This window comes from Phoxinus phoxinus (assembly GCF_949152265.1).
Source record: "Phoxinus phoxinus genome assembly, chromosome: 18".
Classification (NCBI taxonomy): Eukaryota; Metazoa; Chordata; class Actinopteri; order Cypriniformes; family Leuciscidae; genus Phoxinus; species Phoxinus phoxinus.
Genome location: NC_136893.1, coordinates 14,763,893 through 14,791,533, shown reverse-complemented (window position 1 = coordinate 14,791,533; position 27,641 = coordinate 14,763,893). Strand labels below are relative to the sequence as shown.

General features: G+C 39.5%; 1 protein-coding gene across 3 annotated transcripts in view; it reads left to right on the top strand.

The window, feature by feature from the left end:
• Window positions 1–27,641, top strand: part of rerea (arginine-glutamic acid dipeptide (RE) repeats a) — a 147,477-nt gene that overhangs the window by 13,674 nt on the left and 106,162 nt on the right. For 2 of the 3 annotated variants that reach the window (XM_079589138.1, XM_079589135.1), the window contains exons 2-3: window positions 9,269–9,337; window positions 10,912–11,026. The exons of the other annotated variant lie outside the window; for it this stretch is intronic. The gene's annotated coding sequence lies outside the window, so the exon portion shown is untranslated. The remainder of the gene's footprint in view (window positions 1–9,268; window positions 9,338–10,911; window positions 11,027–27,641) is intronic. 3 annotated transcript variants of the gene reach the window in all.

Below are 27,641 nucleotides of genomic sequence, written 5' to 3'. Positions count from 1 at the left end.
CTCTTTACTTGGAGAGCAGCTCTCCTCCTCCATTCATCCTCCAATTTGAAGAACGACGCGCGTGTTCCCATGCGCCTTTTAAACAGTCCCGTCACATGTTGTCATCAAGGGGAACGTCACGGTACAAACGGCTGCGGGTGAGCGCAGATGAGCGATGGCTCGTGCTCTCACTTGCACTTTCTTGTAATTATTGGAATTGATGTTTTTGCCGAGACGCTCCACATCTGTACAATCTGCAATAAAGAAGGAGGGAGTGCTGAAGCTGCTAGACTGATAATAAAAGGCAATCAAGCTTCCACTTCCTGCCTTTCTCACGCAAAATGAAGCAGCAAAAATCCTAATTAACTGATCGGCTGAAAACACCCTGCGCATTTTCAGCTACTACTTCTCGTTCTCTAATGAAAGCACCTAAGCACAGACTGCTACTGCAACCTCTACCATCGACCTCCTAATTGTTTCCCATATCTGATTTCCACTATGTTTAAATAAGTGATCCCTTGATGCTGATTGGTCAGTACAGCAATCCATCCATGCGTGATATTGTAACCGCTATGAAGTCAATTACTCTTTTTACCTAGATTAACAAAAATTGTTTATAAAAAGTAATGATGAAAATGAAAATTCACACTCTGACAGTAGGTGGCGCTTATGGAACAGCGGCTGTTTCTTTGGTACACAAAGCAGTGCTGCGCTTATAAACACTACTTTATACAGAGGTAAGAGGAAAAGAAAATGCCATCAAAACAGACACTCAGTTTCTTTCAGAGATAGCCATATAAACCCCCACCCCAATTCATTATTTATATTTTCTCTACCTAGGCCTATATTTCATGAGCTTGCTGTGCCTGGTACAGTATTTTCTCTTCTGGTGCATCTGTGCTCTCCTTTCCTTTTTGCGTGTCTCGTCTCTGCCCTGTGTTAACGTCCAGTTTATTTCCACACAAATGACATTTTGGAAAATGATTGCAATGCAGTTTGTGTGCAAGTTCAGAATAGAGAAACGCATCTAAAATGACATCAAAATAAAACACATCTTCAAAGACACAGTCAGGGGGAGAAAGCATCAAATATACTCCATTTAGGCAGGAAGGTTCGGGAGGTGTGATGAATAAACTCAACAAATGTGTTTTTAGGCACAACGTGCAGCAATATAGGTTTGTACAGATGCACTTGACCGGTCGACCGGCCATAAATCGGAAGCGGACGGTTTTTAATCAAACACACGATCGGCAATCGGCCGGTTCCGATTTATGGCCGGTCGACCGGTGCATCTCTAGTGTACAAACGTAGTAAATGTTTAACTACGCCTAACAACACATTTGTTGAGTTTATTCATCACACAGCACAACCTCCCGAACCTTACTGCTTAAATGGAGTATATATGATGCTTTCTCCCCCTGACTGTGTGTCTTTGAAGATGTGCTTGAGAAGGTTACTGTGATTGCGAAAGAGAGCCGCTCTGCCTCCTGAAGGTGTCTCGGGGGTCCGTCGCAGTAAATCAGTGAGCTGAAGCTGGCCTCCCTGATGGTTATCAGTGCTTATGTAAAGTGCTCTGTTCCCCCGCTGTTCTAGAGAGGGAGGCAGGCGCGATTGATCTCGCCATTGATTTCCCACATCGCTGCCTATTTCTGATGACACTAGAATTGTCTCTCCTTTTTGTCATCGCAAGTGTTCTTTGAATCCAACCTTGTCTGTTAGCGAAGGCGGAATCGTCTCGTAATTGAAGCGGCTCCGTAACCTTTTTTTTTTTTTTTCTCTCAGTGGCGAGATTAATTATTGTCTAGTCACGGGCAATCATTTCTCACTTCTAAAGCAAATTACACAGGGGTCGTACGTTCGTGCTTCGCCACTGAGTGGCATTTATTTCTGAGGGTCTGTGGTTCCTTTTGGAGAAGGGCTTTAGACCATGTGTTTCCAGGCTGCCTCTTCTTTTGGTATTTACCTGTAATCCTGTTTTTATCTGTCTGTGGTGGAAGAGATGAGCTCAGCACCTCCCCAATAACAGCATTGCTCTTTGTTTTGTGAAAGACTCCAGTAGCTCTAGGGGACAGACTGGAGAGCAGAAGAGGGGCTCTGCCACTTACTTTCCCCTGAGAGCGTTCACTACTGCCAACCCGGCGACTGCTGCCGAGTCGCCCACTGTCACCTGACCTGGGTGTAACCCACAGAGAGACCACATGCTCCTCTGAGCAGAATGCTAATTAGCGGGGAATTAAATTTCTCTCAGTCTCATTCATCTACACTGAGCAGCAGGAGGCCTGTGTATTCTCCAGCACAATCAGTTTATTGCTTGGGAGAAAAAAAAAATCCTCCCGGTAATGCTTGATAGTACTGCTAATCTGCTGTGGAGCTTTATGCCTGTTTTGGTTGACAAATATATTGGCATATATATATATATATATTTATAAAAAAAAAATACAATATAAATATAAACCCTTAACCTTTGAATGGTAATGTATCACAGTGTCCGTGAAAATATTAAGTAGCAAAACTTGTTTTCAACATTTATAGTAATAAATGTTTCCAGCAAATCACAATGATTTTTGAAGGATCATGTGACACTGAAGACAAGTAATGGCTGCTGAAAAATCAGTTTTGCCATTTCAGGAATGAATTACATTTTAAAATATAGCAAAATAGAAAACAGTTATTTTAAATTGTAATAATATTTCACAATATTACTGTTTTGCTGGGGATTTTTTTTTTTGCCAACACGGCGACTGCTGCTGCGACTACTGAATGTGGAATGTAGCATGTCAATAAAAGGTCAAATTATCTGACATTTTTAAGAGACATATTGACCTTGACACACTGTAATGGATTTCTTTTTCCTTTTTTATTATGCTTTCAGGATAGTTTGAAGTTGTATGAATGCCAATTTAAACCAATTGATACAAAATATCGCATTATTATTTTTTCTATATATCTTCGCCACGCAGCTTAGAACCAACATATGGGATATTATTAGATGCCCATCCTTTGTGTTTGTCCATGTTGTCATCTCTCACCTCTGTGTCGGCTGTCAGTGCACAAAGCGGGTTTTCTGTCAACAATTATCGTGTACGAGCTCATTGCAAACATGAATTAATAAAAGGGAGGTGAGGCGGTGTTGCCTCGTTTGCCTCACGTAGAGACGGGCTTGTCTCAGGCAACCGGAGCAGCACGTCGTAATAAAAGCCAAATAATGCTCCTGACAGCAGCAGTTTAAATTTCACTCCTCACCCAGGCAGCTTTTTTTCACATTGCAGCCATCAGTCACTCCACAGTGTGCCCTAGAGTAAAAGAGAAAGAGAGATAGTTGTGGAACAGCATTATTCCTTCAGTGCCTCACCAAGGCTCAGTGTCGCAGTCTGCTCTGCTAATCAACGCCATGCGCTGTGAATTAGAGTAAACAATACACAATGCTTCCTCTCACTCGTGCATACAGTCTCTCTCTTTCTCTCTTCCTCCTCCCAAGAGCATTTTGTCTTGCCTCTGCAGCCGTGGAAACAACAACAACCAAAAAAACAGGGGGAAATAAATGGCAGATTCATTTCATTGTCCCTTCTAACCTACCTTCTTGAGCTTGTGCCAGCGGAGAGCTTGTCTGCCTTGTAAATGGCAGTATGGTGATAAGAATGATGAAAGGGGGCAGTGAGTGTGACCTTTCCTCTGATAGAAGGATGGTCAGAAGCGGGAAATGGAGAGCAGGGGAGAGGTAGAGAATATGGTTATGTTTGGAAAAACATACTGCCATACTCCTTTTACCACTGAATGTGGAATGTAGTATGTTGTGCAGAGCATGCAAATTTTCTCTCTGCATGCATTGTGTGTGTGTATGTATTTGCTGAGAAAAGCCCCTCAATGAAGCTAATTCAAAGACTTTAACTGATATTGTGGCAGAAGAGTAACTCATTTTGTAATAGGTGTCACAAAAGGGGTTTTAGTGATTGTATAATTTTAATTTTTCTGACTATTTAATTGAACAGCCTATGGTAGATTTAGGGGCCATTTACAATTAATCACACTAAATCACTCTGCTTAATTGCCAACCCTAAAAATATTTTTTTTTTAATTCAAATATGAGGGACGCCACTTGATAAATGAAACATGCGGAGTGATAAAGTCAAGTGACAACAATGTGCTGACTATCTTTAAGAAACAGTAGCTGCTGTTTTCATATACCTATTATTCAGTAAGTAATTGAGAAGCTAGTATTCGATTCCAAACATCGTGTCACTTAAAAGGGGAAAAATTTAATTTGATCGGACTCTTGAAATGAGAAACAATAACAGGGTAACAGTTGGCCTGTGAGATTATAATCTCAGGCTGCAGAGAAATGAGAGCGGCGGTGGGGGCGAGCCATGAGAGCAGAGTGTTTTATATTCTCTCCCAGGCTGTGATGGTGATGCTCACAGTGCTGGCTGTTATGTGTTGGTGTGAGGCGAGCTCTGCAGCACCACCTGATTTGACTTGGTAATGCGGCATTGATGAGTCTGGGGGGAAATCGGCCAGAGGAGCACAAATGTGCTGCAAAACTGCAATGTTAAATATGCTGTCAGTTCTCTCTCAGCCGCTGATAAAAAGAGAATGGAGTGAGAGGAAAAAGGAGGAGAGGGCAAGGAGAGCGATATAGCTGTCAAGTGCACATGCCCGTCGCCGCCCGCCTCTCCTGACGGACGTGAATGCGCCGGCTAAAAGGTGTCGATTGGCACCGATGTCAACGCTAAACTCGTAATGTGTTTCTGCAATGCTAGATCTCTCCTTGAGAAATGATTAGGCCACATCAGAGAAAGGAAACACTTTCACTGTTTAAAACATCGTGGTGAGAGAATATTGAATATGTTCTGGAGGGATGAAAGCTGAGAGAGGAAATAAGGCCAAGCTATTAATTCCTCTGATGGTTTTTAAGAGCACAGTTTTATTGGTGCTGTGGCCTTTCTTTGCACTCAATCTCACAAGCACAGTAGTTTCCTGAGGACGAGGGTATTGGCCTTGACTAAAGGTAATTAACTTAAAGATTAGGTATAGTCAATTCCCAACACTTAGTTTATAGGTCAATGACAAATAAGAGTGTCCACGATTAAAAATAAAAAAAGGAAAAATCCTTTAAAAATGTAGTTTAAAACGCATGTTGTCAAGGTTTTGGAAAGGTACTCTTTAGATTAATGTTGGTTTTATACGGAAAATAAAATTCATGTTGGTTATAACATTCATACACATTTTTTTTTTTAAGAGAAGTTTACATTTTAATCACTTTACGTTTACACACTACAGTTCAAAAGTTTGGGGTCAGGAAGATTTTTTTATGTTTTTGAAAGAAGTCTCTTATGCTCACCGATGCTGCATTTAAAACCCGTAATATGATGAAATATTATTACAATCTTTCTTTTTTAAAGAAATCATTCTAATATGTATTTTCTAATATTTTAATAATATCTGATTTGGTGCTAAAAAAACATTTCCTGCTTAATATCATGTAAAGAAAAAGAAAGCAATTTTTTTTTGCATTATAAATGTCTTCATACTGTCCCTTTTTAAAATGTAATTCATTCATTCACAACAGTGTGTATATAAAATTTACAGAGAGAGAGACTAATTGATACAGTGAGGAAGGATTATATAATTTTTTGTTTTTCATATTTCTGCATCTTGGCTTCATTACCATTATCTCATTGACCCTTATAACGGATGTACAACCCAACCCCCCGCTTGATGCTGCCGATGTTAATTCCAGATTCTGTACTATCACTGGATGTGGACGCAGTTCATATTAATGCACTCTGAACCGAAGAATGCCAGCATAGCTTTATCCCTGTGACTAGGTATAAGAGGAGCAATAAAGCCTTGTCTGGAAAAGGATCAATACAGGATATGACAGTCCTAATGTGATGTCTGAGCTGGAGAAAAGGATAAAGATAGAGGATTTAGGTGGACGCAAACACAGTTGCAGCACCATGATGTTGCCAACTAACAGCTGCAGTGCTGTTTATTTAGTTGTTTGATAATGATGCTTGACCTTTCCATTCAAGTCTGCCTCTGAGCATTCACACCCCTCTGCAGCGAATCTTTATTCGTGCCTGTAGTCCGAGGCCAAAAAAAGCTGTTTGTTTGCGTGTATGTGTGTCATCGACGTTCCTGGCTGTTAGTGTTGATGAGCGCCTCGCTTCTCTCAGGCCAGTCCCTTCATGCTTTTCCAGTCCCAGGAGTGGATTGTTTCAAATTAGTATGCATTAGGTGGTTAGTGCAGAGCGTTTCATTATGCAAGATTGCACTAAACTGTCTATGTTATGATTAGCCAGTTTCCCCTAAATCAAAGTCAGGCACATGCTACTGCCTTAATCTCTTCATTTTCTCACAGGGAGCCGGCGCTGCGGAGAGAATCAACGAGCGAGCGAGGGAGGGAGGGGTCGAACGAGAGGATGGAGGAAATCAGGGGAAAAATGGTGTCTGAAGGAGAGATAGTAAATCATCTGGCATTAGATGAGCTTGGGTAGTCTGTGCGGTTAGTGCTTCACACTGAGAGATCTGGGGTGTCCCGGTGTTTAATAAAAAAAATGGGAAGGGGAAGAAATATGTGATGTTTTGTTCCATTAAGTGAGGCAAATCTTGCACCTGTGTGTCCCTGAGTTTGCACCGAACCGCTTTCATCCGTGAGATGGTTTATTTTTTATCACGTTGGCCGGTGCTGCAGTGCAAGCCTCACCTAGAGGAGCCTATTATATCAAACCATGAATCATTTACACCACACGTGCCGTCTGCATTTTTAATGAGAGATTATTGCATTTCATAAACAGAGCTTTAAAAAATTCAAATCGTATTGATCCGCGCTGGGAAGCACCAAGCTCGATTGTATCTTAGCCGTTTCGCCCGTCCCACTCCCTGCTGTTTCTCTCCGGGGTTGATTGACACTCCTTTTTTTTCTCTCTCTCTAGCTTCTTCTCATTTAATCAATTAATTCGGTCTATCACGGCTTCATTTTGTGTTCAGTAGCTGTGTTGGCAGGCTCCATCATCAGCCACCCACGTGTAATGAGAGGACATTTTAACAATTAGCGCAGGTGAGAGACGGGGCTCTGTTTAAAATGGTGGCGGCAGCGGCGACGTGCCTCTTGTAGTGTTGCGTTTCTGCGAGGTGTTTGGACAGGCACCGGGGTTAATGTGCTGGAAAAGAGTGATTTAGGTCAATGGTGGTGTCTACATCTGTCACAGAGAAGAGAATAAGAGGGAGGAAGGGAAGAGGAAAGCTAGTGTGAAAGAATATGATAAGCTGACGCTCACGGCAAGCTGCAACGGTAACAAATAAGCAGTTTCACCACTTTATAAGGGAGCAGACTGTTAAAACCTGAGCAAATACAGAATGTACATCTCTCTCCTGTCTCGTCTCAGGAGTACGCTCCAGTTTCTGTGTAAATATCACACTCGCTGATGAGGAAAAAGTACTTGGCTCTGCACAAGGGGATTAGAGCAGCTATTTTATCATTTATTAATGCATGTCTGTGTCTGCCTGCCACTGACTCGTGCTTTTTAACTTTCAAATAGCATCGTGCTGGTTCAGGAACCATGGTATGATGTGATTTTATTGTTGTGAGTAATTGGTCTACTTGTAAAGTAGACATGCATTGTGTGTCAAATAATCTGTTTGTGCCAATTTGTGCACCTACCACTTTTAATCGTATTTAAAGGGATAGTCCACCCTCATGTAGGATTTTCTTTCTTCTGTGGAGCACAAAAGAAGATATTTTGAAGAATGTTGGTAACCAAAACTTCCATTGTATGGGCAAAACAAATCATTTCTCAAAAATGTCTAAAGAATATTCAATACAAGTTAGGCTCAACTGACCGCATTTATGACAATGTTAATTACAAAAGAATATTTTGACTTGACTCTGTTACACTCAAGCACTAACAGTGGAAGTGAATTGGGGCTATAATGGATTATACATGTTAAAATACTCAATGTTTAAATAGTATAGCCACAGTACGTAAACAATATGTGTGGTAACATAATTTTAGTGTAAAAAAGAAATGGCTTTACAACCCTTGTGGTGTAGTTATATCTAGTTTAACTTTGCTGCCATGACAACCTAACACATAAACCCCTAAAATTACTGTAAAAATTATGAAAACAACTGAACAGAAGAAAAAATTGCTTCTGTAAAATTTTAAACTTTAGGCTATGCTTTTAAACCCTCTAAATATTGGCCCAATTCACTTCCATTGTAAGTCCCTCACAAAGTCTTTTATTATTATTATTATGTAAGTAAAAACATAAATTGAAACCAGAATAAGTTTTTGTGATGTAAATGCAGGAGAATGCATGAAACGCTTTTTTTATATGAATGGTGTTAGGCCAGACTCATTTAAAATGACCCCTCATTTGAAACAATTTTCTGTAGCTTGGCATTTAAATAATTACTTGGAAGTATAATAGATGCATTTTGGCTTGTTTTGCATGGAAAAAATGAAGCATGCAACAAACACGCTTCCCACTCAACCAAATTATTGTGTATAATAATTATCCTGTGTGATCTCGAGTTCATAAGCTGTTGTTGCAATGCTAATAGAAGGCTTTTTGCAGTTTGCATTTGTTTTGTTTTTTTCCACAATAGTGTCAGCAGCCTTAACTGCGACCTCTTCCACTTTGGTATTTCGCAGGCTGTCCCTTCAGAGCGGCCCGTTTCTGACCGTGCCAGCAGTGATTAATGGGGGCACAGGCTACGCAGTATAAAACTGGATTTACATGGAAGCTTATGGCACACAAGTGGATTAGCTGGCTTTAGAGGTGAACGGATGTAATTGATTCTGATGTGTTTTTTTGCCAAACAGCAGTGGAAAAAACAGAGTTTGACCAGGTGCAGTGACCCCTTCCGCCTTTTTCACTGTGGCTGCCCGCGTCATGTGGTCATGAATGCAGCACAGACCCGAGGGGCAGTGGCCGTCCTGTCTAACCTCTGCGTTTGAATTACATTTGTGTGTGTGTTTGTTCATGGTGGGTGGTGAGATGGTTGCATACACGACTATGACTGAACCGGACTCTGCTAGTGACAGCTGTGTAGGCTCCGAACAAATAGCTTCCTTCTTTTCTGAGCATGAGCCCTGCCCCCTTCCTTTACACACAGTGTCACATCTGTAGCACTGGGGGGTGGCAGGGCCTTTCAGCTGTCATGATGCCGTTCAGCCGAGGATCCTCTTGGGGCTCGGAGATTGATGCATTTATTTATCTCTTTATCTTAATCAGTGATATTAAGAGGGGAAGGTAATTAATTGGCTTTGACTCTATTGGACAGGACGTGGCGAGGTGTCTGCAGGCGGCCCGGTGACACGGCGTTCTGGGCGGGGCAAACCACAGTATCCATGTAAGTAATAGGCTCTCATGTCTTCTAGTAGGTGCAGTGATTTTGTTTCCTGTAGGGATGGGAATTGTGCTGAATTTAGTGATTTCCGATTCCATTAATGCTTTGTGTTTTTGAGGTAGAAATATTTATAAAATCATTTCGGATTTTAACAAAACAAATCAGAAAAATACATAACCCTTACAGAAAACGTGCATTTTTACATTTTATATATATATATATATATATTAGGGGTGTGACAAAACACTTATCTCACGAGTCGAGACACGAGATTGGGTTCATGAGAACGAGACGAGATTTTTGCACAATATTTTATAAAAATCCTCAATCACAAAATTCGTGACTGGAAAATTATGTGCATTTTGAAATGTTTTAACTAATAATATTGTAATGGATGTCATTTCAGTTCTACTTTATGAGTATGAATTATCAAATGCATTGAATGACAACAATATATTAACTGTAAAATGTTTCGCCACAAACTCAACTGATTTGCTTTTCTCCGGTATTATTTCACGAGTCACTTCAGACGTTACTGTACTGTACATGAATTATGAGCTTCCATAACTTCTGATTGAGGCTGTGTGTGATGACCTAATTTAACTTCTTTCCACACATTGAATATAGAAATAAAAACCGGATAAAAAAAATTCTTAGTCTTAAGTGCAAACAATAAGTGCAACTGCAACCATAATGAAAGTACTCTCAGTATTCAAACAGTGCAAACAGAGACCAGAGCCACAACTACAAAGTCCAGACTCGCTCGCATCAGGGAGCTCGCATTTTACTTTCACTTTCGAGATCGCACGTTCTCTGTGTATAGGGAAAAGCGGTGATGACTGCACATTCTACAAGATAAGACAGACGTTTAGGTTCTGTTGCGCAACGAATCCTCCACCATCGTCAAGCGATCAGTGAACTGTGATTCCTGCTGCACTGAGCGACTGCAACTCGTGTTGGATGAGCGGAGCAGTTTACAATAGTTTACAATGTAAAAAACAAAAACAAACAGCAAAACGATGTAGAGGTGGCATACATCTATGTTAATTTCTCCCTCACGCTCCGTCATGGCGATATCGCAAGACTGCTTTTCACTCGACGAGAAATCTCGTCACATTTTAGTCTCGCGGCACCCCTAATATATATATATATGGACCAAATTTTTGTCTACTATCCTGTAAGGAATACCTGGACCACACATATTCTTACATATATTTTGTTTATGTAGATTTAAATTGACAGTTTATTCATTCTTGACAACCAGTCAGTAACTACACTTAACTTACACTAAGCCTTAAAGTCATAAACCACAGTAACAATTCTTGATTTTAATTAGGTCTAAACTTGCACAAGCAGCATAATATCTTAATGTCTGGAAGCATTGACTCTCTTCAATATGTCCATTCCACTGTTTCCTCTCCATTTTTCTCCCTGTCAGTTTATTACAGCCAAGTAGTTGCCTGTGCTGTTTGTTTGATTCCTACAGCAGGCAGGACTGTCAACGCTGATGAAACGGTCTCCTCTAGTTTGCTGCTCAGCATCTGTGTTTACTCGTCTGTCATACTGTGCACTGCTAGGGAAGAGAGAGCGACAAGAGGGGGCGAGAGACAAGAGTTTGAGCAGAGGGCAGGACATCTCCATCTCTCCTGGATTCTTATCAACAGAAAAGTGGATGACTCATATGAAGTGCAAGTATGTGTTAATCCTGCCTCAGCCCAATGTAGTCAAATTTCTGAACGTGACCTGTCATCAGAGTGAAGTACTCATCACACTTGGGTCATTTAATTATCCTTGCATCATCTTCTGAATATATTTATCCAAACATTTAGTCTCCTGTTGTGGTGTTAGCAGAAGGTACATGTGATAATTTCTTGATTTTATGATGAGCTAGTGTCAATGGGTGTCAATAGTTGATGGTTGCTTGAATAGTTGATGAAGTGAGTGATCCTGAAGCCAGCCTAACCATTAGAGATTCACTAAATAACAGTAACACAGTAATATTGGTTATCTTTTTTTTTTTTTTTTGCTAAATAAAAATATGAAACAAAATATATATTACTTTAGTAATATTGTAATTTCACTGTAAAAACAAGAAAAATATTTTATACTGTAATAAAACCTTAACACTTAATTACAATACTAATATTTCTACATTTACACTAAGCTGGGTGCACACTGTATGATTCATAATTTGTTAAAAAAAAAGGTTGCCTAATAGTCTTTTAAGACTGTATGAACATGATCCTCGCTGTGAGCCATGTCACACTGTAGGATCTCAGTTGTCATTAATGTCTGACTGTTAAGCAGTCAAGGTGCTTTATAAACGGACACACAAAAAGACTCGTCTGGAGTTTTTTATTTAAGCCCAATTTATACTTCTTCGTCGGACCTACGCCGGAGCCTCTACGCTGTAGGCAACGCGTGTTGGTTTTAATTTATACTTCTGCGTCGTTTTCCGCGTTGACGTGCAATTACTCATGCAGAGGGAGCATGTGAAACCCGAGGGAGGGGTTCTAGCAGACCAATCACAGGGCTTGTGTCCGCGCAGAATTGACGCGCTGTTACATTTTTGGAGAGGTGCACGTCAGGGTACGCCGAAGGGTACGCGCGCTAAACACAGCCTACGACGTAGCTACAGCATAAGTTCTACGCAGAAGTATAAATTGGGCTTTAGCCGTGACACGTTTGGCGACTGTGAGCTGCATTTACAGGCGGAATAGAAATGGTGGCTTGCAAACAAAAACAATCTCTAGCGTTAGTTTTGATTTTCTCTTGAAAAGAAAACTGGAAAAAACGAAGTATGGCGATGTGTGGAGCAAGTGGTGATTTGTTGTTGTTTCACTAATTGCATCGTCCGGTTCGGCGTTCCTAACTTCCTATTGTTTTTTTTTATTTGTCGGTTGTCGTAGGAGAAGCCACACTACAGGACTTTCTGTCAAATCTTAGCGCAACGATGATCAATCGGCTGTCGGTGAACATGTAAAACTAATTATCAAAGACTTCAGATTTGGGCCTAGGATCCGAGGAATGTTTTAGGATTGAACCTGGCTTTAGACAAAATAGTAAAGAATTTTAGCCATAACATGAAAATAATTATTGGCTTATCATATCAGGCAGAATTTTTATATTTCATCAGTACTAATTATATAGGCCTTCATAAACCGTTTTGCACATCCATGGCTAGTGCAAGTCTGGTTTTAAACCAAGGAAAACAACCACAGTTACAGTGAGGGAGGGGAGGAAAGGTTAAACACTTGAAGTACTTTATTTGTCCATTGAGAGAAACTAATAAGTGTTCTAAAATAGCGCCACGGATGAACCTGTAATTTCAGCGGGTTGTTGGAGAATTCAGGTGATGCATTCGGTTTAGCCCTCAAGCTTAATGGAGAAAAATCACTCTCCGACATGTTTAAGCACAGCAGTTGGTAGAAGTGTAATTTTACACCTGCAGTTTTGAAAAGGGGAGAAAAAAGTCCCTTCCATCCAATATGCGGAGGACCACTTTGCCAAAAGGGTGACGGGAGGGTGTAATGTATTCACAACCACTCCCAGAACAAGCATTATTTTACCTTGGCTTAATTGAGGGTAAGCTCCCTTGACACGGGCTCTTGTTCGCTGAATCCTGTCAGAAATAAAGCTCCTGAAGGCCACTGAGGGGGCCGGAAAGGAAATGTATTAAGTTGGGCTCCTTCCTCTCCTTTTATGTTATCTTGATCATCTTTACCTGAGCCTGTCTGGAAACCCAGCTCTGCAGCCACTCTAAAATAGATGTGCTAGTGCAGTTATCACAGAGAGAGACAGCAAACATCTGAAAAGAGAAATGGAGGGAGGGGATGGGGGAGGACAGCGGACAGAAGGTTTTGACACCCATTGTTTAGGTGGAAAGAGGGAAAACAGACAGTGGAGTCCAGGGCAGGAAGGGGCAGAGCTCTCATTGGTCCACAGGGTCTTTGTCGCCAGCTGCCTGCCTGATACCTGAACAAACCCTCTGAAAATATTGATGTTTGGCTGTGTGCTCTTTTCGCCGTGGTCTCAATATTGATTTGAATTACGTAGAATGTAACAATATTATTCCTTCTCCTGACGCTGATTACGTTTGCCGTAATCACTAGCGTTGCGGAAGTTTTATATTTAGCAGCTAAATGAGTGATGATGGGAGGTGTCGTGGCAGGTGCTATATTCTTTGTCATAACCCCAACTGCTGTGTTTAATCAAGTGGGTCCTGCGGGTATCGGCCTCGGGCCGCGGCTATCTCAGCATCCCGCCGGAGAGTGGCAGATTAGGTGTCAGTTGCAGGGATATCGAGGTGCTGAGGAGAGAGCATAAGTGTTCATGGGATTGATGGTGTGCTCATATGGTTAACCCCCAAGGAAAGGGTAAATACACACACCATATTTTATTCGCATCGCTCCCTGTATCTGCAGACGAGGATGTTTTTGCAAACACTTTGATAAGCTGATAATTAAGCATTGAATTATTTCTTCCTGCAATCACGGTTATTACTTCAGGGATGTTCACACAGCGAACAAAGACAAAGCGTGCAGAAGTCATTTATTTTCAACAAAAGTTAAGGCAATGTGAGAGACAGATTGTTGGCAGTGCAACTAAAGTTGAGAAGAGGTGTGTATTGATTTATATTTTCTAATCTTTCTCTGATTCTCAAGCTTGATTTGATTCCAATTAAATAGATTCTGGTTCATCTTGGGATATTTCAGTTATAATGTCTATTTAGCTTGCATACTCTTACATGTAGAAAAAAATGTCTATATTTCATTCAAATCAGATCAAATCTGGCTCATAAGAGGCATTTTTCGTCAATATGACTACATTAGTTGCGTCGTATATTTTTTATTCACTTAAAAGAACCGCCTGTTAAGAGTCTTTTGTTTCAGGAATTAGGCTACACAGGTTGCTCTGTATGTTTTTGATTCACTACAAAGAATTTGTCTTTGAATCGGACTACACTTCTCACGTTGTATGTTTGGTTTTGCATGCAGCTTTTAAAGACGACTCAATTGAAAGATTATTTCTATTTTACCTTCTAATTTGGTACATAACTTAAAAAACAACAACAGGGCCTGTATACATTTTCTCAGCACTGAGGTTTGGATATCCGTATAATAGGTGAAGACATATGGTACAAGAGGACTTGTGTTTTAAGTAGATAATTTATGAAGGAATGCTCTTTAGAGGAAAAAGCCAGAGGGTTGAGGTCATAGTGAGGAATTCCTCTCTGCATTTAGAGCCATTTCATTCATAATCTCACTCTAGCTCTCATCCCTATGCTGGATTACGCTAAATAGGCTTATGTTACACAAAGCATGTTGGAGCCTGTGTTCAGTGAGAATTCCGCAGAGGTGACAGGTCCAGTGTTTTTGGATATTTAATTGAAGATTCAGATTCCTTTAATTAGCCAGCTGCAGTATGTTCCCCATCTGCCACTGCGCTTCACCCTAAGAGATGGCTGATGGGGGAGGGAGGAAGGCCACGGCTCTCGTCTACAAGAGAGAATGAGAGGAGGGAGGTACAAGGGCCAAAGCTGTAAAGTGAAAAGAGAGTGACAGGACCGGCAGAGAAAGGGCGACTGAATGGAAGAATTTTTAGGGATGTTTTGTTAGAGCTTTTCCTGATCAGACAATCAGATTAAATCATTGTGCCTTCATCAAGAGGATGAAGAGTGTCCGCACTGGTGCCTTGCTGTTTATTTTAAAATGGAAGATGTGCGTATGTTCAATGCATCATCTTTTAAAAAAATTAAATGTCATGTAAGTTTACTGCTTGAATGCTGTAAAATAGTAATGCAAACTATTTGTGAACTGAAAATGAAATTGAACATTATTTTTTATTTTACTTTACTTTACCACAGTCTGTTTGCACAACAGCGAACTACACAAAATGAAAAAATAACCACTTTTGCATGTGTATTTTAGTTTATTTTATTTTTAATCTGGGTGCACAACAGTGAGCTACACTCAGATCTGCTTGTAAAAGTGGTCTGTGGTGCAGTTCATGTGACCTGTTACACCATATCGGTTATCGGTTGATATTCAATTTTATTTCATTATTGGTATTGTTTGATATTGAATATTTAATTATGATAATTTACCCTATTTTTACCTTATGATTACCTTTGCTGTCTTGAAGTTCACCTATAAAACGCCTAATCATTTAATAACGCTTTTAAATATAATCTTTATCAAATCTCAGAATGAATTTCCTTTTTTCATACATTATAATGATGCCTAAATTACCTTGTAGCATTCAAAACTAATTGATGTCGGTTTTATTTTTAATTTATTTAGACGTACTCTATTTTTAGTATATTACAGTATACAGTTATCGGCTTATTGGTATATCTTGCATACGGCTTGTGTCTGAATACATTTCCTGAAAAGAGCATCTCGTATTCTTTGCATTTCGCAAAGTGTGAAACCAACCTAAAATCAAGCTAGTTCAATCTCTTCATCATGCATAATGCTTCCTTTTCGCCATCCTCCCATCAAAAAAAAAAAAAAAAAACTACATTATGATCATCAGAGCTTTGCTTTATCTGGCTTTTGCTCTAGTCACTTACACTTTGGACCACAGAAACGCTGGCTTTGGTATGAGTAACCCAAGTTGTGTTAAGTAAGCGTTATGTAGCCTAAATGTTATTTCCCAAGGCACTTTGAGTGTTAACCTACCGTGAAGTACTGTGATGACTCCAGAGCCTTACCCACACACATTCAAACGCGCACACCAACTGCTCAGCCAAGCCAAGCAATCAGCACGCATACTGCTCAGCATTAATGGTGTTTGCTTGTGAGATACGAGTGGACTACGGTCCCCCATAAAGTCGTGTTGGGTAAAATTCTTGTAGCATTTTAATGTTTACTGCAAATTCAGACGTGCTGTGAAGATTTGCTGCTCAGATTGAAATCTACACAACCTGTAGTCCGTTTAGCGCAGTGTTCGTTTGCATGCTAACCCTATTTCCTTTTATGCAGCCGAGTCAATAGCTTGCATAAGAGTCTGGAGTGGTTTGCAGTCCGTACTGTCTCTGTGCAGATGATTGTGTTAGCGCGTCTCTTCCGGGCCTCGCTCTGTGATTGTGATAGAAAAATAGCTCGGTGAGGAAATGGAGCTGACCTTGGATCAGTCTCCTCTGTAGCCGAGGTGATGTATAGGCTCAGCGCACAGGCTGGCAGTAAGTGAAAGCCATGTTTTTATTTTCCTGCAGAGGGCACCGTGTCAAGGCGCATAAGCGGGTCCATTTCTCCCCCCTCCGTCTCTGCTGCCGAGGAATGTTAAATGTCAGCCATCGGGCCAGTGTGGTAGAGCACTGATATTAGCCTGGATTGAATAAGCATCGGCCCGAGCAATGATTTGAATTTATTTGCACTGTGTAGGAGAGGGTCAGGCTCTGTGGGCAGTGGAACTGTGTTTGAATGACTTGGAACAGTTCTTGCCTGTCTCGTCTTTTGTCTGTTTATTTTTAAGGCCAATTTGTAATTGTCAAATAGAAAATTGGACGCCATCTGTCGTCGTGGTATTAAATTAAATGGACAAGACTGTACACGATAAGTGCGCTCTGTTCTGCTAAGCTTCTGTAATAGAAAGGGAATGATTTTAATTTTATGACAAATGGCATATATATTAGTCACATAGGCCTTCATCTAAGTGTCATTTCGCATAAAAATAGGTCATTTTTATTGCAGACAATTTTGTTTAGTGGTACTACTTACTAAGGCAACTTAGGCACCTTGCTATTGCTCACACTTAAGTATAATTGAATATTACAATTATATTACATCCAACTCCTCGTATTCACACACATTGTTTCTGTTATGGTCTATTTCAGGGGTCAGGAACCTTTTTTGACCAAAAAGCTGTTTTTAAAATTTTGATTGATTAAATTAGATTTTTCCAAAAGACTCACAGCAAAAAAAATTATGATATCCCCATAAATAAATAAGCAATATGGAATCAGTAAAAGATCCAGTTCTCTTTCGTGGCTTATTGCGCTTTTAATATTTATTTTTAATATCAAGCATATCCCACTCTTTACTATCTCATTCATCCTTGTTTTGTCATTAATTACCTAAAACAGTATCTTCCACTGAAAACTGCGCGTATTATCGTAAATACGACACATTTATGGGTCTGCTGCAAAAGCGAAAGTACCGGTACCTGTAAAATGTTTTGAAATGTCTCTTGGCACAGCAGTTTCAATAAAAGGGTATGTTTCAGTCCAGTCACTTTTTTTATATAGCCTACTTTTACATGTTCACTGCTGTTATAAAAATTGTTTTTCCATTACCACAAACAAGCTACGTAGCTGCTTGAGCTCTAGGATTACTTTCGTGACACTCGCAAACAGCACTGAAAGCACTTTGGCTAGTACAACTTGAAAGCTAGGAAGCTGATCTCTATTGATGTCTAATTTTTTATTCATCGATCATTAATTGGTAAAGGGTGCGAGACCTCGTGAGCCACATTATTTTTTTTGTCAAAGAGCCACATACGGTTTGCAAGCCATATGTTCCTGACCGCTGGTCTAATTGAATCTCGCTTCAGTTTGATTCTCAGTTCTCACTATATTTTTCATTCACATTTATGGTTTCTACAGTCTCAGAAAAAGATACAAAAGCAGTCACTGGGACGGTACCCTTTAAAAAGGTTATAATATGTACCATTTAGGCACTATGTACTTTTGGTACCAATATGTACCTTTAAGGTATTGATGAGCACTCTTTAGGTATAAATGTGTACGTTTTGAAAGGGTACCGCCCCACTGACAACCTCTGTACCTTTTTTTTCTAAAAGTGTAGAATAATAATAATAATATTTTTATCAATTATAGTGTTGAATAATATATATACTGTATTTAAATGTTTTATTAACTATATTATATGAATTATACATTTTTACTATTAATTATAAATTACAGTTTATAATGATAATGATAATAATACAATAAATAAAAATAGTACAGTAAAATAAAAAATACCACACTCTAGAATCAGTATGTAGAGACTTGAGGGACTATTTTAAAATTGGGCCAGTAAGCAACTGCCCATAACACCCTAATATGCTAAAATATCTCAGAACACCTTAGTAACCACATAACAACGCCTGGGAAATCACCCACACCCTAACATAAGTGTTGCGGTTAAAGGGATAGTTCACTTCAAAATGAAAATTCTGTCATAATTTACTCACCCTCAAGTTGTTTCAAACCTGTATGAATTTCTTTCTTCTGCTGAACACAAAGGAAGATATTTTGAAGAATGTCAGTAACCAAGCATTTAACTGGTCCCATTGACTTCCATAGTAGGAAAGAAAAAATACTATGGAAGTCAATGGGACCAGTTAACTGTTTGGTTACTGACATTCTTCAAAATATCTTCCTTTGTGTTCAGCAGAAGAAAGAAATGAATACAGGTTTATAACAACTTGAGGGTGAGTATATGATGACAGAATTTTCATTTTGAAGTGAACTATCCCTTTAACATAAGAGTTGCTCTACTGCTTTTTAATAAGTCTCTTGCCAGTTCTGAGAGGGGAGAGTGTTTTTTGCTTTGTGAGAAGCTAGCATTTCAAACCTTTTAAAGTCCCCCTGTGGTGAAAGTACAGCTTTTAATGTTATTAATATGCTTATGTGGTGGTTTTAATATGCTTTAAGACAAACCATGTGCAAATTTATAAATCAACACCATTGCTGATGGTGACGAACTACCTCGTAACCAATCATGTCAACGTGTGATCGTCAACGAGTGGATCTCTGAGCTTGTGCGAGTGAGTGGAGGTGGGACTAATTTGCATATTCATAAAACCGTGTATACTAAACGAGACAAGGGTGTAGAGTTACATTAAAGCTATTTTAAGAGAGAAAAAAAACGTTTAAATATGTCATTTTGGTGATCAAAGATGAGTTTTAAGGGATATAATTATTGACTACAAGGGGACTTTAAAGACCTGGTTATTATTTGCATACGTTTTGTTTTTGAAGTATCATTGAGTATTGACAGCTCAGTTTTGTCTGTCATCAGTGCTTATTTGTGTTTTCGAGTGTTGGATTATCATTTCGCAGCCACCAGCACTCAAAATTATGAATAATTTCCTGTCACCATCTAAGACAGAAGAACTAAGCAAACACGACACCTCTTTCTCCGAAAGAAAAAAGAAGAAGAGGGAGGCTGGTGGATGGCAGGACTGTGTGTCATTGTGTGCTGATGGATGTGCAAGGCTCACTGCTCAGAGCGCTTACTTAATAGGGAGCGGTAGGCTTGTCGTGGCACTTCTCTCTCTCAGCTGGGAAAGACGAGGAGCCATGCTCGGCTTAGCACAGAACTGGCAGTCTGTTTCACAAAGGTTAGAGCTGCCCCGTAACACAGGCTAATCAGCAGGTAATCTGTTTTCTTTCCTTTATATTCTCCCTGCTCAACGGTGACCAAAGTCCACATCTCAGTGCAGGGGATTGGAAATTCTCATTTTCCAATATAAGGTTATATGATTGTTGTCAGGGTTACATTTCTATTGGGCTGACAAACTCTCGAGATGCTCTGCAACCTGTGGGCAAACTGAGACCACTGGCTGTGGTCTAAAAAAGCCGCCAGCAGCTTTTGTCCGAGAGCATTAGCATTAAATCACGCTGATCTAGTTAAAGCAGGAGCGTTTAAACCTATAATCCCAGCCACCAGCCTGGAAAAGGAAGCAAAGCAAAGTACAATCTAGATTGCGTTTTTTAATAATGTACGTTTTCTGGCGGCTGGTGGGTTGAAATAAGAGGTAGCACAAGAGACAGTACTGCAGCACTGCTAAGTGCTTGAAAATGTCACTAAAGCAGTGTTATGGGAATGAATGGATGGCTGATATAATGGTGTTTGACATGAGAGCCTTAGTCATGAGAGCTGTCAGTAGAGTTTGAAATCAGCCAGAGAAGCAGGGGCCGCGGCAGGCAGGGAGGTGAAGAATTTCTAAAGCTGATTCTGAAGAGGAAGTAAAAGAGACAGTTTAGAGAGAAAAGGGGAGATGAGTTGCATAATGAGATTGAAGCTGCTTTAAAAAAAGGTCAGTTGTTTTCTGCCATTTGTAGTCATTCACAGACTCGCTGCACTTAGTGAACTGAGCTGTTGAGGTTTAATTCATCAAAGTGTTTTCAGGTATTTCTACTGATAATCTCCTTTTGTAGTTCCCCCTAAAATTAAAATTCTGTCATCATTTACTCATTACATCATTACTCCGTAGCGAAGCTGTTTTATTTATAAAATTCATGGGACAGTGGTTGAAAATCGGTTTCTGCTCCTGAATGTTTGTGTGTGTGTAATTTCTTTACTATAAAGTTTCCATCTCAATAAATAAAGCTGAGTTTTAGTGTGAGCGCATACAGGCATGTCTGCTTCATGATACAAAAGCCATGTTTGTGGGCAAACGTGTCATCCTCGCCTTATGGTGGCTTGGTATTCCAAGGGGAATCGGATATACGTGTTTAGACTTAGGTCAAATGTCCATGTCGGATATGTATATGATTTAAAACCACATTTGGAGTTGGCTCAGAACGGATGCGAAAAAACTAATTTCGTGACGATTTTTGTTTACACACTTGTGCAACAAATTCCGATCTATGTCAGATGCGAGTAGAAAATCAGATTTTTGTGCCAGTGTGAACACAGTCATACGGTTTTGAAACATGGGGGTGAACTTTTCCTTTTAATAATTCTCCTTGGTCTCATTCGACCTCATGATGAAATACAAACCAGCGAATTTCGATGCAAATCAATTGTAAAACCTTCTTTGCATAAAGTGTCGCATTTAATTTATGCATCAATGTGTGCGAGAATGGTTTTACACTGAATATTCTGTATTCAAATACATCACAACACAGAGGGTAAATGGGATGTTGTTTCATATTGAGTCGGATAAAACATTTTCTGCTCCTTCCATAACAAATCAATGACTGTGGCTGAACGAAAACAAACCAGCTACCATAATCAGTAATGAATTACTCATTATAAAAATATGACCCACTCAAATCAAGGCTGAAGCATCCTTCCTAGCTCAGTCTCTCTCAGTCAGGCTATTTTCCATCTTCTGTGTGCATGGCTGTGTTCGACGGCCATGTTGCTGTGGATCAATATCAAGTGATGGCTGGAGGAAGACAGATGTTGTGTTCAGAATTGAATACAAGCTCACTACTGAATACTGCACAGTATAACCTATACTGCTGTTTTTTTTTTTTTTTATAGTAAGTAAAACATTGCTCCATCCATGATTTTAAACAGTAGTATGCTACTTTGTCGTGATATGACCCATGTTTTTCTCATGATTATCTTAATTTTTAATTACATTTTATGTAAAAATGTCTTTAGATTTGTCAGTAAATATGTCTTAACATTTGGTAATTAGTTACTTTTGGTTCATCTATTGCTTTGAAAGTGTGATGAGACCCAAATTAAATAGTCACTGCATTATGGTATATAGCTTTCCATACAATATGCTTTGTTGTGCACTGTTTTTTTTTTTTTTGGCGAAAGTATGTAAATGGATATCCCATGCATACTGAAAATGTGCATACGGTGCACGTTTTACACATTACATACTTCGGAAATAGTATGGTGGTGTTTAGAACATAATGACAGTTAGTGTTTAAAGAGATAGATCATCCAAAAATTATAATCATTATTTTTCTTCTGGAACACAAAAGAAGATATTTTAAAGAATGTTGGTAACCTAACAGTTTAAGACCCTATTTACATGTTGTATAAACCAAAAAAAAAAAAAAAAAACTGTTCCACAGAAAAAAGTCAGTCAGTAATCCAGGTTTGGAGTGATGCGAGTAAAACATGAATTTAGGGTGAACTATCCCTTTAAACATCATGTTCTGTTGAATTTACTCTTCCTGCATTGAGATAGAAACGCACACATGGACAAACATGAGCATGCAGCTGTTTATGAGGAAAAAGCCCAATGTTTTAATACAGTGATCTAATCCTGTGAGTTAATAACCTTTATCTGTAGTAATTGCAGCCGGCTAAATGCTCTAATTCTGTGGAACAGATGTCCCAGAGGCTCAGAGACTGTTCAGCAGACCAACAGCCATGTCACAGGCGTGTGTTGGGGAAACAGCGCTTTATTTTCTTTTAACTGTATTAAATAAAGCAGACCATATGCTCGGACACACAGGACAAATCCAAAGCATACGCAACTGGCGAATGTTGTTTTCCTCCCACTTTTGGTCAAGGGCTTGCTAAATATTACCTTAGCACAATACACACACACACACACACACACACACACACACACACACACACACACACACACACACACACACACACACACACACACACACACACACACACACACACACACACACACACAGATAAAGGGAAAACACTGTCTCTCCTGTGTGAAATGCTTGGGATTAGCAGTAAGTGTGTTTTAGTCCTCATAAATCAGCCCTTCCAGCTGCTTTCTGTTTTCTCTCTGAAAGGCTTGCGAGTGCACGGATGCTCCACCGAGCGACAATGCTGAATGTAAAATGTCAATGTTTTTGAACAGGTGCTGTGAGGCAAGGTCCTGATGTTTTTATTTCCACAGCGCTGGCTGGGAGGGAGAGCTGCTTAAGGAGCAGGATAGGAGTTAAAGGCGCGTGGAGGAGGGATAGAAATCGGTTTGTGTGTGTGTGTGTGTTTGTGTGTGTGTGTGTGTGTGTGTGTGTGTGTTTTTAGGTGGCAGAGGGGGGAGGCAAATAGAGTCTCCAAAGGGAGTTCATGTTTGGATTCATTTCTAAAGCGCAAATCAAGTGGCTGTGAAAACAGCCATTGCTTAACTTGCATACTGTTCTTTTTCTTCCATTCCCCCCCTCATTGTTTATGACAGCAGTTGACATTTTAAATAAATCATCAGCGTTAATACCAGGTGATGCATTAATCTTCAGTTTGTTTCCTCGTGTGCATAAAGCCCCGATGGCTGGATGTTGTTTCTTCATTTATTGCCTGCTTTTATTCACTTGCTCACTCATGCATTCATGATTTATTTCCTTCCTTTCTTTTCTTTTGTCTATTTTTCGCTTCCCCGCTTCCCCCAGAGTGTGGTACTGTGAATGCCTGTAAGAGGGCTGCAGGTCCTTGGAGACACAGTCGAGGTTAGTCAGCATTACAGCTGTAAATCCACCTGTTCCTTTTCTAACATCTTCTTGTTTTCCACCTCCAATGCCAACAGCACTCGTATATGATGCTTCCCAGTACTCCCCTTTGTTTGAATCAATTACCACATATGATCTGCTCATCATCCTATAAAGCAGTGTTTTCCAACCGCTATTCGTCTTCGACACCAAGCCAAAACATGCTCCTTTTAATCATAGTATACTGTTTTTTTTATGAATTAATTTACATTCATATTGTATTACATGTAATTTAGCCTACTTTTTTTTTTTTTTTTTTTGCTTATTTTATGGTCATACATTTTTTCGCCTGCTTTTTTTCTGCACAGTGGTCACACAAAAAGTCTGTGTGAGACATTTTTTTCTAATATTTGTAATGCATTTTTTCATCATTATGAAATGAGGAAAGTTGTTTCACCGTGAACATTTTTACTTTTTTTCCCTAAACATAGCTTGTACTTAATAGGTGTATAAGAGTCATGGTATGTATGAATTGCAATTTTAATATTTTAGAATAAAATAAAAGATCCAGAAAATAAAAAGAGCATCATGTCATTGAGCCAAATACTGTTTTATCGGTTAAAGCTATATCTTTCTCGGTAGTGACTTGAACCTGTACCCAATGTGGTAACCCTGGTTGGGACTCACTGCTTTAAACTTTGTCGTAATGTGTAATATTGTGCTAACATTGACTTGTAATACTGTGTAATAACAGTGTCCTTGTAATATTGTTTGAACGACCCCACCCTGTTTAGCATGACAAGCACAACCGTACCACTGCTGTCCGCTCTCAATGCCACCCACATTGCATGCCGACCCAGTATGTGTGATGCATGTGATTGTTTTGGTGTGACCCCTCCTGTTAGCTCGTTGAAAAAGTGACGGGCTGCATCAGAGGATGCAAATGACGGTAATAAATCCAGCAATGATATTGAGGCAGTGCCTCTTAAAGCACCAGAGCGGCTTACTTAATGAGTTTGATAATTGGCTTTCTACTGGCTACGTCTCCCTTTTTCTCGTTACACCTCCCTCTCTTTCTCTCTGTTTCTCCTTCTCTTTAGCTTTTGCTGTGCTTCATTGTAGGGATGGGCAACTGAATAGAACAAAATACTTCAAATGCTCGGTTGAATTATGAATTAAAGTACCCAAGCTTTCAAAATGATAAAAATTCACCTCCCTTTTTAAAGGTACACTTTTTTATACACCAATCCTTCTTCCAAAACAGGGTTTTGTCTTACCCTGATTCACTATGGTAAGCCTATTATAAGTGTTTATAATTTAGACCTGACGGGATGGTTTTCACTGGAAATTGCATATGCGTCATATCCGCAAATAGAGAAAATTTGGACTGGCATAGACTAGTTGTCACAGCCAGTGAGAAAGGTTGACACGGAGGACGCTATTTCATGGAGGACGCTAATTCTCGAACCTCCGTTGAACAGAGGAAAGTCTGCTGGCAAAAAGAGAATGTGATGGAGCTCGTAATAAAATGAGAATCAACATGATGTGCTGAGATAGCGAGAACTGAGGGATTTTAAATGTTGTAAAGGCGACATGGAGATGGCTATTTCTTAAGGTATTTTATTGAACAGATACATTTCCATATGTAGTTCTCTAACAGAGTTCATTGTAAAGCTGTGAAGGGTCATTTCATTATGGGTTGTTGAAGAGCTGTTGTGGAATTTATTTTCTAGGAAGTACAGTGTCTGTTAATGGGTGTAACATCTTCAGCTAGTGTATCCTTTCCATCTAAACTGGTTAAATCTCTTAAGCCTATAGTGAATGTTTTATGAGCAGTAGGATAATCTGTCTTTTTTAGATATGATAAAAAAAAACATATTCATCCGCACAGACATGCAGAGCCGAAGCACAATCAAAACAATGTTCTCTCTAAAAAAAGCCTGCAGTTTTGTTTTTTGATTACCGCTAGAGGGCCAAAAGTTACATACTGTACCTTTTAAGCTGCGTTACATTAGCGAAATTGTGGTAAAATTTTGTGGGCAAAAAAAGTCCATTTGTCTATTGTCAATACTAATGTAGCGACGTTTGAAGCACCGTTTACACAGAGGTCACAATCAAACAAGCAACTTTATGTTGGTCAACGTGGCAAATTCTCGTGGCCAACTTCAACCCGATGCAAAATCTGCATGGGGAAATCTTTCACCCCCACACAAAATTTACAGTTGATGGAGGGGAATATTGAAATTACTAGATTTCACCACAAAATTTTGAAGGACGGTAAATTTAAAGGGATAGTTCACTAAAAAACGAATGCTGTCATCATTCACTTGCCCTCCGCTCATTGCAAACCTGTATGACTTCTGCAGAACACAAAAATATATATATATATTTTTTTTTTTTTCAAAGAAAGCCAGTAGGTTCCAATTCTGTTTTGGACCCTATAGACTTTAATTGTAGGGAGAACAAGTTCAAATGTTCTTCAAAATATTGTCTTTTGTGTTCCACAGAAGAAAGTCATACAGGTTTGCAACAACATGAGGAATAATACATTTTAATTTGAGAGTGAACTATCACTTAACTGTCTTGTTTTGAAGTGAATTTAAGACAGCTTCTCCAAGTCTTCTCTAACATCTGTGCTGAAGAACGCCCCATTGCATGTAATTTCTTAACCGATAGCGAAACCGATAGAGAAATCTGTTGTGACACAAAGACAGGCTACGGAGACAACTGTCATGATGTCTTTGCTTGAGATTTTCACAATCGTTCACGAGCCCACACACACAACTGCCCTAAATGCATGCTGACTTCAGCGTTGAGAACATCGCTGGAAAGATGTCAGCGTTCAGGATGATTCAGTGCCCCAGCGGAGTGACTGTGACACCGTTTCACTCAGCTAGGCTTGTGTAGCTGGTATTGTGGGGTTTGTTTTCCACCATCTGGAAGAATGTACCTGATGTAAAGGGAGAAGGGGAGTAAATGCTCCCTCTGCACTTCCTGTGAGCGTTTTGGGCCACTACATCTAAGATGAACCCGTTTTGTTGTCATTCCTTGTCGTTCTCCTGTGAAGAGCGATACGAGGGCGCGTGGAGGGTGCAAACCTGACAGTGAGATCTTAGGACGGGGCGAGAGAAGTGTGAAAATAACACCTTTCCAATTGAGAATGATCTCATCTGCATTTGAATGGTTTTCCAGCTGGTAAGCACAGCCTAGGGCATGATGACTGCTGAAACAACAGTGTGAGATACTGCTGAGAGCATTTACTGTGTGACAATAGCCTTAATGCTTTGCTTTAAGCTCTTCAGCTTTAAGATGTTAATACAGCGGAGGAATATGTTCGTTTTTTTCCCATTTCCTCTTCCTTTTTTGATTTCCAAGAAAATATTCACAATCTTACAGACTGCTAATTACTTCGCAATCTATTGAGAATTTCCGTCCGCTGTACATTATGTGGCAGCTATATATGCGGTTTGTTAGTCACCCAAACCATCTTGTTCTGTTTTGGGTATGGCTGATGGTAGCAACTTGGCACTGGTGTCTGGAGCGAGAAGTAAACAATGAATCACCAACAGCAGTTTCAGAATTTCCCACTGCTGTAAAAGTAATCAAACTCCACATTCCAGCTCAACATGAATGCTCTTTACTACTTTTTTAACCTCAGGGAGATTTTTGTGTCTTTGTTTTTTTTCTTCTTCTTCTTCTCTGAGACGGGAACATTGGTGCGATTCCTCATACTGTCCATTGGGTGGCAGAGTGAGAGACTCCAGTCGTGTGAACGTGCCTTCTCACATGGCAGACACTAGCGGCTTGATCTAATGGGTCTGGACAGAGAAGCTTAAAGCGACATCCTCCATTCACTTCCCTTTTGTTTTACCCTTTAGAATCAGTGGCATCCCAGAAAGGGCTCCAAGTGTGAATTTGTAAGGTTTTCTATTTATTTAAATATTTAAAGACATTTTTTATACATTTATTTATATAAATTCAGTTATATGAATTTACATTAAATGGATAAATTCAATACGTTTTGTAAAGTTTCAATTTTTTAACCTTTTTATTTATTTGTATATAATTCGATTTTTTATATATATATAATTAGATTTAAATGGATAAATCAAGCCTTTTAACTTTTTGTAACTGAGTTTTCCTTTTTATATAATAGTTTAATTGAATAAAGTATTGTAGTTTATTATATTTATTTTTGTTTAT